At 41.8% G+C, this 13,770-nt stretch overlaps 1 protein-coding gene across 9 annotated transcripts in view; it reads right to left on the bottom strand.

Moving 5' to 3' along the window:
- LINGO2 (leucine rich repeat and Ig domain containing 2) overlaps nt 1-13,770 on the bottom strand; it is a 3,171,904-nt gene that overhangs the window by 1,913,269 nt on the left and 1,244,865 nt on the right. The window lies entirely within an intron of this gene.

Below are 13,770 nucleotides of genomic sequence, written 5' to 3'. Positions count from 1 at the left end.
AACGTTACGGTTGACGCTGGTTAGTTCGTTTATTTTTTATAATGTCAGGGCACCCGCCGTTTATTACCGAATAAAGGTTTAGCCCCCTGATCGCCCGGCGGTGATATGCGTCGCCCCAGGCAGCGTCAGATTAGCGCCAGTACCGCTAACACCCACGCACGCAGCATACGCCTCCCTTAGTGGTATAGTATCTGATCGGATCAATATCTGATCCGATCAGATCTATACTAGCGTCCCCAGCAGTTTAGGGTTCCCAAAAACACAGTGTTAGCGGGATCAGCCCAGATACCCGCTAGCACCTGCGTTTTGCCCCTCCGCCCGGCCCACCCAAGTGCAGTATCGATCGATCGCTGTCACTTACAAAACACTAAACGCATAACTGCAGCGTTCGCAGAGTCAGGCCTGATCCCTGCGATCGCTAACAGTTTTTTTGGTAGCATTTTGGTGAACTGGCAAGCAAGCACCAGGCAGCGTCAGGTTAGCGCCAGTAGCGCTAACACCCACGCACGCACCGTACACCTCCCTTAGTGGTATAGTATCTGATCGGATCAATATCTGATCCGATCAGATCTATACTAGCGTCCCCAGCAGTTTAGGGTTCCCACAAACGCAGTGTTAGCGGGATCAGCCCAGATACCTGCTAGCACCTGCGTTTTGCCCCTCCGCCCGGCCCGGCCCACCCAAGTGCAGTATCGATCGATCACTGTCCCTTACAAAACACTAAACGCATAACTGCAGCGTTCGCAGAGTCAGGCCTGATCCCTGCGATCGCTAACAGTTTTTTTGGTAGCGTTTTGGTGAACTGGCAAGCACCAGCCCCAGGCAGCGTCAGGTTAGCGCCAGTACCGCTAACACCCACGCACGCAGCATACACCTCCCTTAGTGGTATAGTATCTGAACGGATCAATATCTGATCCGATCAGATCTATACTAGCGTCCCCAGCAGTTTAGGGTTCCCAAAAACGCAGTGTTAGCGGGATCAGCCCAGATACCTGCTAGCACCTGTGTTTTGCCCCTCCGCCCGGCCCAGCCCAGCCCAGCCCACCCAAGTGCAGTATCGATCGATCACTGACACTTACAAAACACTAAACACATAACTGCAGCGTTCGCAGAGTCAGGCCTTGATCCCTGCGATCACTAACAGTTTTTTTGGTAGCGTTTTGGTGAACTGGCAAGCACCAGCGGCCTAGTACACCCCGGTCGTAGTCAAACCAGCACTGCAGCAACACTTGGTGACGTGGCGAGTCCCATAAGTGCAGTTCAAGCTGATGAGGTGGCAAGCACAAGTAGTGTCCCGCTGCCACCAAGAAGACAAACACAGGCCCGTCGTGCCCATAGTGCCCTTCCTGCTGCATTCGCCAATCCTAATTGGGAACCCACCACTTCTGCAGCGCCCGTACTTCCCCCATTCACATCCCCAATCAAATGCAGTCGGCTGCATGAGAGGCATTTTCTTTATGTCCTCCCGAGTACCCCTACCCAACGAACCCCCCCAAAAAAGATGTTGTGTCTGCAGGAAGCGCGGATATAGGCATGACACCCGCTATTATTGTCCCTCCTGTCCTGACAATCCTGGTCTTTGCATTGGTGAATGTTTTGAACGCTACCATTCACTAGTTGAGTATTAGCGTAGGGTACAGCATTGCACAGACTAGGACACACTTTCACAGGGTCTCCCAAGATGCCATCGCATTTTGAGAGACCCGAACCTGGAACCGGTTACAGTTACAAAAGTTAGTTACAAAAAAAGTGTAAAAAAAAAAATATATATATAAAATAAAAAAAAATTGTTGTCGTTTTATTGTTCTCTCTCTCTCTCTATTCTCTCTCTATTGTTCTGCTCTTTTTTACTGTATTCTATTCTGCAATGTTTTATTGTTATTATGTTTTATCATGTTTGCTTTTTCAGGTATGCAATTTTTTATACTTTACCGTTTACTGTGCTTTATTGTTAACCATTTTTTTGTCTTCAGGTACGCCATTCACGACTTTGAGTGGTTATACCAGAATGATGCCTGCAGGTTTAGGTATCATCTTGGTATCATTCTTTTCAGCCAGCGGTCGGCTTTCATGTAAAAGCAATCCTAGCGGCTAATTAGCCTCTAGACTGCTTTTACAAGCCGTGGGAGGGAATGCCCCCCCCCCCCACCGTCTTCCGTGTTTTTCTCTGGCTCTCCTGTCTCAACAGGGAACCTGAGAATGCAGCCGGTGATTCAGCCAGCTGACCATAGAGCTGATCAGAGACCAGAGTGGCTCCAAACATCTCTATGGCCTAAGAAACCGGAAGCTACGAGCATTTTATGACTTAGATTTCGCCGGATGTAAATAGCGCCATTGGGAAATTGGGGAAGCATTTTATCACACCGATCTTGGTGTGGTCAGATGCTTTGAGGGCAGAGGAGAGATCTAGGGTCTAATAGACCCCAATTTTTTCAAAAAAGAGTACCTGTCACTACCTATTGCTATCATAGGGGATATTTACATTCCCCGAGATAACAATAAAAATGATTAAAAAAAAAAAATATGAAAGGAACAGTTTAAAAATAAGATAAAAAAAGCAGAAAAATAATAAAGAAAAAAAAAAAAAAAAAAAAAAGCACCCCTGTCGCCCCCTGCTCTCGCGCTAAGGCGAACGCAATCGGCGGTCTGTCGTCAAACGTAAACAGCAATTGCACCATGCATGTGAGGTATCACCGCGAAGGTCAGATCGAGGGCAGTAATTTTTGCAGTAGACCTCCTCTGTAGATCTAAAGTGGTAACCTGTAAAGGCTTTTAAAGGCTTTTAAAAATGTATTTATTTTGTTGCCACTGCACGTTTGTGCGCAATTTTAAAGCATGTCATGTTTGGTATCCATGTACTCGGCCTAAGATCATCTTTTTTATTTCATCAAACATTTGGGCAATATAGTGTGTTTTAGTGCATTAAAATTTAAAAAAGTGTGTTTTTTCCCCAAAAAATGCGTTTGAAAAATCGCTGCGCAAATACTGTGTGAAAAAAAAAATGAAACACCCACCATTTTAATCTGTAGGGCATTTGCTTTAAAAAAAATATATAATGTTTGGGGGTTCAAAGTAATTTTTTTGCAAAAAAAAAATAACTTTTTCATGTAAACAATAAGTGTCAGAAAGGGCTTTGTCTTCAAGTGGTTAGAAGAGTGGGTGATGTGTGACATAAGCTTCTAAATGTTGTGCATAAAATGCCAGGACAGTTCAAAACCCCCCCAAATGACCCCATTTTGGAAAGTAGACACCCCAAGCTATTTGCTGAGAGGCATGTCGAGTCCATGGAATATTTTATATTGCGACACAAGTTGCGGGAAAGAGACACATTTTTTTTTTTTTTTTGCACAAAGTTGTCACTAAATGTTATATTGCTCAAACATGCCATGGGAATATGTGAAATTACACCCCAAAATACATTCTGCTGCTTCTCCTGAGTACGGGGATACCACATGTGTGAGACTTTTTGGGAGCCTAGCCGCGTACGGGACCCCAAAAACCAAGCACCGCCTTCAGGCTTTCTAAGGGCGTGAATTTTTGATTTCACTCTTCACTGCCTATCACAGTTTCGGAGGCCATGGAAAGCCCAGGTGGCACAAACCCCCCCCAAATGACCCCATTTTGGAAAGTAGACACCCCAAGCTATTTGCTGAGAGGTATAGTGAGTATTTTGCAGACCTCACTTTTTGTCACAAAGTTTTGAAAATTGAAAAAAGAAAAAAAAAATGTTTTTTCTTGTCTTTCTTCATTTTCAAAAACAAATGAGAGCTGCAAAATACTCACCATGCCTCTCAGCAAATAGCTTGGGGTGTCTACTTTCCAAAATGGGGTCATTTGGGGGGGGTTTGTGCCACCTGGGCATTCCATGGCCTCCGAAACTGTGATAGGCAGTGAAGAGTGAAATCAAAAATTTTCACCCTTAGAAATCCTGAAGGCGGTGATTGGTTTTCGGGGTCCCGTACGCGGCTAGGCTCCCAAAAAGTCCCACACATGTGGTATCCCCATACTCAGGAGAAGCAGCTAAATGTATTTTGGGGTGCAATTCCACATATGCCCATGGCCTGTGTGAGCAATATATCATTTAGTGACAACTTTATGCAAAAGAAAAAAAAGTGTCACTTTCCCACAACTTGTGTCAAAATATAAAATATTCCATGGACTCAATATGCCTCTCAGCAAATAGCTTGGGGTGTCTACTTTCCAAAATGGGGTCATTTTGGGGGGTTTTGTGCCACCTGGGCATTCCATGGACTCCGAAACTGTGATAGGTAGTGAGGAGTAAAATCAAAAATTTACACCCTTAGAAATCCTGAAGGTGGTGATTGGTTTTCGGGGCCCCGTACGCGGCTAGGCTCCCAAAAAGTCCCACACATGTGGTATCCCCATACTCAGGAGAAGCAGCTGAATGTATTTTGGGGTGCAATTCCACATAGGCCCATGGCCTGTGTGAGCAATATATCATTTAGTGACAACTTTTTGTAAATATTTTTTTTTTTTTTTTTTTTTGTCATTATTCAATCACTTGGGACAAAAAAAATAAATATTCAATGGGTTCAACATGCCTCTCAGCAATTTCCTTGGGGTGTCTACTTTCGAAAATGGGGTCACTTGGGGGGGTTTTGTACTGCCCTGCCATTTTAGCACCTCAAGAAATGACATAGGCAGTCATAAACTAAAAGCTGTGTAAATTACAGAAAATGTACCCTAGTTTGTAGACGCTATAACTTTTGCGTAAACCAATAAATATACGCTTATTGACATTTTTTTTACCAAAGACATGTGGCCGAATACATTTTGGCCTAAATGTATGACTAAAATTTAGTTTATTGGATTTTTTTTATAACAAAAAGTAGAAAATATCATTTTTTTTCAAAATTTTCGGTCTTTTTCCGTTTATAGCGCAAAAAATAAAAACCGCAGAGGTGATCAAATACCATCAAAAGAAAGCTCTATTTGTGGGAAGAAAAGGACGCAAATTTTGTTTGGGTACAGCATTGCATGACCGCGCAATTAGCAGTTAAAGCGACGCAGTGCCAAATTGGAAAAAGACCTCTGGTCCTTAGGCAGCATAATGGTCCGGGGCTCAAGTGGTTAAGGACAATATGACTAGTGTGGTGGTGATTAAGGACAATATGACTAGTGTGATGGTGATTAGGGACAATATGTTTGGTGTGGCAGTGATCAGGGACACTGTGAGTGGGTGCGGTGATTGGGGAACCTGACAGGTACAGCAGTGATTAGGGACACTGACTGGCAACACTGGTCTGGTGACATAGTAATGCTGTGGCAGTGATTATAGATAATGGCTGGTAGCATTGGCATACAGTGATATCAGAGCAACAAGCCATTGTACATGATCACTGCCACAGAGGTTCAATGTCACTATAGTGACACTGCAATTGCTCTGGTGACAGTAAGTAAAAAAAAAATATTTTTTTTTATTTCTTTTTTTTACATACTGTCACCAGAGCAGTGCTGTGTTACCATAGTTGACAATGCACTACTCTAGGGAGGTTATTGGAATTTTTTTCACTAGGATTGCTTATACAGCCATAATGGTTATATAAGCAATCATTTACGACAGCTCTCGTGATTGCAGCCATTGAGAACTACTGTGATAGCTGTGATTGGCCAAAGCTCTCACATGGTATAGGGTTGCTGTGATTGGTGCTGTACCATGTGATCACTGTGACAGTTCTCAATGACTGTATAGATGACAGTCTTTGTTTACTACTAGACATTTGATTGCTGTGACTGGACACAGCGATCAGATGGCACTAGAGTGGAGCACAGCCCTGTACTGGATTAGTTGATACACTGTATCTGGTGGACACAGAGGTCACAGGATTGTGCTGCTGTGTACCCTCAGGGGTGTGCACTAGGCACAGTTCTGGGAGGACATATGGGCACGTTCTTCCAGAACGATGCCTGTCCCACCCGGCCACTGTAAATATTCAATCTCTTGCCTTCTCTATTTGCCTTGATCCCTCATGATAAATGCTTTCTTTGTGTGATTCCCCTCTGATTCATTCATTTTGTTGAATAGCCAATCATTCGAATATACTGTAAATATTAATTGTATGTGCTCACCATTAAGGCCTATGTCAACTGTTTTTTTTTTTTTTTGTATTCCCATATAAGTCTATGGGAGTGCAAAACAAGCTTAAAAAAAGAAAATAAATTAACATGTACAAGCAGAAAATGTATTTTTTGCACACGGAAGATACATCAGATGAAAGTAATTTTAGCACATCATCAAGAGAATAGTAGCTCAGATATTCATACAACATCAAGAATTATGCATCAGATAGTATTGGACACAATAAACAAGTAATATTTAAGTACATTAGCATCAAAAGGCCATCTAATGAAGGCTAAGCGAGGACATACACCTGGTCAAGGGCCAAAGTAATAAAATAGCAAGTAAGGATAGGATGGCTAAGTGTCCATGATTCAACAAATAATTAACCAGTTGTAATCAGCAGTGATATGCTGCAAGGAAGTTAGTGAGAAGAAGTGTTACACAATCTCATACTAAAGCATGAATGATAGCATGCTTTGCAAAGGTTACTTTCAAAAGAATCTGTCATTTCAGAAGAGATTGAAACACTTTTCTACATTAACAGAAGCCAAAGACACCTTTAGGTCCTTGTCTTTTCATATCCAATGTCAACCCTTTTAACAGATCTTTAAGGAAATCAGAAAAAGTAGGTGTTTAACTTATTGCTATCAGTGCCTACTATTTTCAATTTAAGGATGTTTACCGAGTTTATGTGTGATAAATAAATATGCTGTATAACAAGGGTTGCATATCAGTTGAATATCATTTATCTTGGCTAACCCACATTCCCTTGGCTCTTTTGATAGAAATTGACATGCTTCCAAAGCTTCCAAAATAATATTAAAAAATCAGTTTTTTCATGGTTGTTATGACATTAACATTAGGCGAAAGTTGACTGCCTTCATAAAATGTTTTTAATTCATTTTCATGTAATTATAATTCCATTTTTATAGTTTTCCTTAAAGGGTAACCCCACTTTAATGGGAAAATAATAGCAAATAAAAACAATATATAGCATATAGAATTCCGACACAAGTCATATTGTACTTAAATGTTAATAAAAATGACCTTTCCTTTGAGTATCTCCTGCAACATAAATGTCATTTTTGGTGAGATACTCTCAAAGGGGAACTATGTCTAAAGGGATATAGACCGGGCGACGTTCCTTATTATAGCCTTGCAGGTGCAGCAGCTGATTGATAATTATGAAATCCACTCCCATACAGACTCACTGAGAACATGAACACAGACAAACAAACAGCTATTCCTTCAGAATAACAAAGGGTAGAAATCTGCAACAACGTTTGTTAAAATCCCTGTACTGTACATAGATCACCTAGAGGGGAATGTTTTTTCTCAATGAAAGTGGAGTTACTTTTTAAAGTTTAATCTAACCTTCTCATCCTTTACAGCCAAGGAATTGCTTATTTTAGCCTCTGTTTGATCTTCAGTTGCCATTTTGCTGGACATAAGATTGGCTATGACACCAGCCTTTAATGGCTTGACAGTTCATTTGAGAACTGACATAAGCACACTAGTTACTGTAACAGTTATTATTCAAGGCAGGCCTTGAATGTAGTTAGCTTTGGAAAATAGTTAAATCAATGAGTTTAGTTACCCTTTCAATTTTAATTATTGACCTTTTTACAAGCACACCATTAGAATATTGTAACTTGTATGCAATATACATAGACGATATTTGTAATACAAGATTTAAAATACAAATTAAAATTACAGGTACATGTTGAGTAAGATCTAATTATGCAAATTAGAAAATACACATTATAAGTGATCACAAGAAGTTGTCTAATGTACTAGATGCTTCCAAGAGTAAGCTTTTTAACAGCTGTAAGATTTTTTCAATTACATATCAGATTAATATGGCCTCAGATGAAGAGAATATAAGCTGAAATCAACAAATCAAGATGTTTTGCATTCATTTTACATCCTCAAGTAATTTAAGTAAAGGTTATGGGTGATATATATGAAAGGCAAGTCATTTAAATTGGATGAACATAAACTTGTTTTTTTTTTATGTCAGTCTTCTTCTAGCTATCACATTTGTTAGTAGAATTTTTAGTCAAAAACTGAGTCTTCATAAAAGACACATCACTTTTTTTACTCTTTATAATAAATATCATGGAAACCATTTTGTTGTACCTGTTTGATAAGTTCCAAAAATACCTGTTGATCTTGCTAGAAATCATGTGAGTTGAGAACTTTGTGGACTCTATGGCTGTGTTGATTGTTATCATTGTTAGCATTGTTGTATGAGAACTACAAAACCACACCCTGTTCAATATGCACAATAGTAGTTTAGTGGGGTTCCGTAGTCCTAACTTTTTTCTGTTGTCCTGATACAGAAGTAAGTGTTGTCATCCTATCACAAGTGCATTACCTGCAGCCTCACCAAGTTAAAAATAAAGGGAAAACATTGAAAAAACTAAAGGAGCTACCATGTGTAAGGACTGATAATCTGCAATATATACAATATTTGTTTTGGGGCTTAGATATACTTTAAGGAAAAGATAAGTTTTAATAGGTAGCTGTATGAAATAAAATGTATAAATCATGAATAGAAGACACACGTTTGCAAGCACTAATATTTTTAAATTTCTCACAGTAAACTGTCTGAATGTTATGCCTCCTGTGATTTCACAGATTTTCTAGATGGTACCAGAAAGTAGATCTGTTGTCAATAACCTACTCATTAGCTATCATGCCTCTTGCACTTTTGCAAACTATTAGTGTTCATTGGGTCAGCAGTCTGTGAAGGCCTCTTTAACACCTTAAATGTTTTATGTATGGATAATAAACTAATCAAATTAGTACTGAAGCTTTGCATTGGGCATCATAAATGTATCATTCCTAACTTGTCAGTTGCACCCATCACACTGCTGCACTTCTGGTTCTCTCAAAAAAATCCTATACAAATGCTCACTTTTTGTTTGTCAGTATTAGCAGGAGGGTAGGTATAACCCTGCTTTTTGTCTATAACTTTTTAAAGTATATTAATCTGTGTTACACATATGACACTTGCCCTGCAGTAACCCTACTTATACACAACTATTATGTACAGCTTGTCAGGGCTGGGCTCACCCCTTCCTTCTCTGGGCTGGTCACTCAGCTGTCGCCTAATTGCCAGCTCCTATCTCTCCACAGTGACTCACCTGTTGATGAAATCCTGCTCATCAGTCCTGCCTTCTTAAGCCATCCAGTCCAGATGATCTCAGGCCTTCACCTTGATCACATCTCTAGAGACGCTCCCCTGTGTTCCTGTTAAAGATTTGCTTGGCTGACATTCCTTCTGGCTCCAGACCCTGCTTTCTGTTCCACTACACTGTTCTCTGGCTCCCTGACATTTTGGCTTGTCTGACTATCTGTTCCGGTTCCTGAACTCTGGCTATGTTTTGACTATGTTTACTCTGTTTACCTTTTTTTATTATTATTAAACAAGTGTGATTTAACTGTATTTCTGTCTTGGTCTGATTCATGGTTTCTGACAGTAGGTGAAGGCCATGAATTCAGAAGATACAGTCAATCCACTTGTTGATAATATTTTTTCCAGATTGGATGAGCAGGATCACCACATGGATCAATTTGCCATGGTGTTACAAATGCTCCTGAGTCACACGGCTCACCTGGAATCTCCCACTGTGACTGCTCCGGTACAACCTGTGTTGCAGGCTGTCCCTGAGCTGCTCAAGTCTCTGTGCAGGCACCTGCCTCAAGTATTACCTCTATAAGAGATATGTCTGGTTCCGCTCCGCTTCCCCAGCGATTTGGGGGTGATTCAGTCCAATGGCAGAGGGTTTCTCAACCAGGTTGAGATATACTTTGAGATGCTGCCCCAGGCATTTCCCACGGATAGAAGCAAAGTAGGTTTCCTGATATCTTTGCTTTCTGAGAGAGCCTTGGCCTGGGTAAAACCTCTTTGGGAGATGCAAAAAACCTGTTGTCTTGAGTTATCCTGAGTTTGTGGCTTCTTTTAAAGTATTTGATGTTACCTCACGCTCCGCTTCTGCTGCCAAGTGCCTCATGCCCATCAAACAGAGTACAAGAACTGTTGCCGATTATGCCATTGAATTCCATACTCTGGCAGCAGAGGTTGCTTGGAATAATGAGGCCCTTGTGGCTGCTTTTTCTCATGGTCTCTCGGATACCATCAAGGATGAGATAGCAGCCCGAGATATACCCACTGATCTGGAGAAGTTGTTCACGTTTGCAATCCTCATTGACTCCAGACTTAGAGAAAGACTCTCTTTTAAGGAATGCTTGTGGAAGCCTCCTGTACATTTGTCTCCAAGCTTTGCAGTCTCACCCTTGCCTCCCTCACCTCCCATGCCTCCCATGCCTCAGGGAAGGTGAAATCATGCATTTGGGCTTCACGCGTCTCTCTGCGGATGACAGAACCCTTAAGAGGAGGGAGAGATTGTGCATTTATTGTGGCCAGGCAGGTCACTTTTTGAAGTTTTGTACTACCCGTTCAGGGAACACCCGAACCTTGAGGTCTTGCCACGGACAGACCTTAGGTGGCGTTGTTTCATCCCCAGTTATCCAGAAGGATAAGCCCCTGGTTTCAGTCACCCTTTTTTGGGCTGAGTCATCCATTGAGATGCAGGCTCTAATCGACTCTGGGGCTGCAGGCCTGTTTATTGATGCTGCCTTTGTATTGAAGCTCTCGATTCCGCTGCAGCTGTGTGACACTCCACTTGCCATAGAGACTCTTGATGGGAGACCTCTACAGCCTGCCCATGTGACTCATGAGACTGTTCCATTGTCCATGGCTGTTGGGGCTCTTCAATGAGAAACATTGTGATCGCTGCTTTGTCCCAGAGAGTCTCTATACTGCCGTGCTCCAGACTTACCATTCTTCCAAAGCAGCTGGCCATCCTGGGAAGAATCAACTTGTTTGGGCCATTTCCCAACAATTCTGGTGGCCTAGTCTATGTGCTGATGTAACTGCCTTTGTAGCTGCCCGTTCCATGTGTGCTCAGAGTAAGACTCCATGACACCTTCCAGTGGGCCTCCTACAACCCATACCCAATGGAGAGAGGCCCTGGACCCACCTGTCTATGGATTTCATTGTGGAGTTACCCAACTCCCAGGGCAACACAGTTATCCTTATGGTGGTTGACCAGTTCTCAAAGATGTGTCATTGTATTTCACTTAAGAAGTTGCCCACTTCTAAGGAACTGGCTTCCATATTTGCTCAGGAGATTTTTCGCTTACATGGGCTACTCAAGGTGTTTATCTCGGACAGTGGTAGTCAGTTTGTGCCTCGGTTCTGGTGAGCCTTTTGTGCACAGTTTGGAATTCAGCTTGCTTTTTCCCCTTCGTATCACCCGCAGTCTAATGGGGCCGTAGAATGAGCCAATCAGTCCTTAGAGCAATTCCTACATTGCTATATTTCAGACCATCATAACAACTGGTCAGACCTCTTACCATGGGCAGAGTTCCCTCACAACAGTGCCTTGAATTCTGCTTCCTGATTGTCCCTGTTTATGGCGAACTATAGTTTCCAACCTTCCATGTTGCCTGACTTATTTGTTCCACAGAGTATTCCTGCATTAGAGGAGCATCTCCATGGTCTTCGTTCCACTTGGGCACAAGTCCAGGAGGCTTTGCGACATGCTATTGACAGGTACAGACTCCATGCTGACCGCAGACGCCTGCCTGCGCCTTCCTACCAGGTTGGGGACAGAGTTTGGCTGTCATCTCGCAACCTCCGACTTCGTGTTCCCTCTCTGAAGTTCGCTCATTGGTTTATTGGGCCTTTCCGTATTCTTCGCAGGATTAACTCAGTAGCATAAGCATTAGACTTTTCTTCTAATATGTGTATCTCAATGTATTCCATGTCTCCTTATTAAAACCTTTGGTCTGCAATCGCTTTACCACCTTGGTGCCTCGTCCTCACCCTGTACAGGTTGAGAACCATGAGGAGTATGAAGTACAGTCCATTGTTGACTCCCGTTGGTTCCATGGGCGCATACAGTACCTGATGCATTGGAAAGGGTACGGTTCGGAGGAACGCTCTTGGGTCTAATCCTTGTCCTCCTCCATGATTTCCATAGATGTTTTCCCCTCAAACCTGGTGGTCCTCTGAGGGGGAGGGGTCATTGAGGAGGGGGTACTGTCAGGGCTGTGCTCAGCCCTTCCTTCTCTGGGCTGGCCGCTCAGCTGTCGGCTAATTTCCAGCTCCTATCTCTCCATGGTGACTCACCTGTTGATGATATCCTGCTCGTCAGTCCTGCCTACTTAAGCCATCCAGTCCAGATGATCTCTGCCTTCACCTTGGTCACATCTCTAGAGATGCTCTCCTGTGTTCCTGTTAAAGATTTGCTTGGCTAACATTCCTTCTGGCTCCAGACCCTGCTTGCTATTCTACTATGCTATTCTCTGGCTGCCTGACGTTTTGGCTTGTCTGACTATCCGTTTCGGTTCCTGAACTCTGGCTATGTTTTGACTATGTTTACTCTGTTTACCTTTCTTTATTATTATTAAACAAGTGATTTAACTGTACTTCTGTCACAGTCTGATTCATGGTTTCTGTCACAGCTGTCTGACTGAAGAATTTGTGATAGGTCACCTTCATCTCAAATAGTTTTGCTTTGAATGGTTGCTGGCTTTTATTATATTTTGACAAGATCTCTCAACCGTATTTCTCAGTTATACCCATCAGAAATTTTCACATGGCTTATCGGTAATGTAGAATAAACAAATAAGCTAGTAAGAGATTTACAACACCAGCATCCACATAATATGAAAATATTTTTTTCTATGAAGTTGATCAATAAAATTCATCCTTGCCTTTACCCCCTCAGTTGCCCAGTTGTAGACATGACCATCTGATTATTCTATAATGCCACTCTTTCTGACTTTATAGTTAATTTGTATTTTCTCTTTTTTCTTCCCCCTCCATATCTTGCTTTCTGTCTTCATCTCTCTCTCCCTCTATGGATGGAAAGCAGTGGGAAAGTTTAACATACCTCATCTGCATCTTGGATCTTGCAGCTTATAAGTATTAATCCATGGTCCTGTTATTGTCTAGATCTTAATCTGTTGGAGTGTGGTCCGGTTTATTAATTGAAAACGGGAGTCTTTTTTTTAATCAGAATGCACGTATGTCAAAAGCGCACTAATAGATGGTCAATGGGACTTTATTGCAAAGGTACCAAGTTAAGCAACATGCATTGTTTTTTTGGGACCTCCCAGTGCCCACTTTATAAGACATTAGTGATAATTACCGGTAGCAGCCTTTGATATTAAAAACCTCCAGTGAGATACAAACACGACCCCCAACAATGACATCATTTACCCATAAAATATGTAAATTAAACTGAAAACTATCTTTAACAAAAATATAAACCAACATTGACACAGGCCTCACAACACTGCGTAAAACTGGGGACAATTAGGTACCGCAAACAATGTAATAATAACGTAAAGTAAGGTAATGTGTAAATAATGTAATCTGACCATGAGTATATCGCCATTAGCAGAGTACATCACATTTTAGTAATGTATCGGTGTGCTGCTGGGAGTTATTTTTTTTTTAAAGCACTAAAGGTGAATAATTGTCAATTCGACTTTGAAGTGTTGATTTATCCATCATAACAAAACAACAGACAGACCTCCAAATTTCAATAATGGTAAATGTAAATCTCTTAAAGCAAGGTCTTTGAGAGCCACTGCTGTCAGTCTGTTCA

Source organism: Aquarana catesbeiana, linkage group LG01 (genome assembly GCF_042186555.1).
Source record: "Aquarana catesbeiana isolate 2022-GZ linkage group LG01, ASM4218655v1, whole genome shotgun sequence".
Classification (NCBI taxonomy): Eukaryota; Metazoa; Chordata; class Amphibia; order Anura; family Ranidae; genus Aquarana; species Aquarana catesbeiana.
This window is presented reverse-complemented; position numbering and strand designations above follow the sequence as displayed.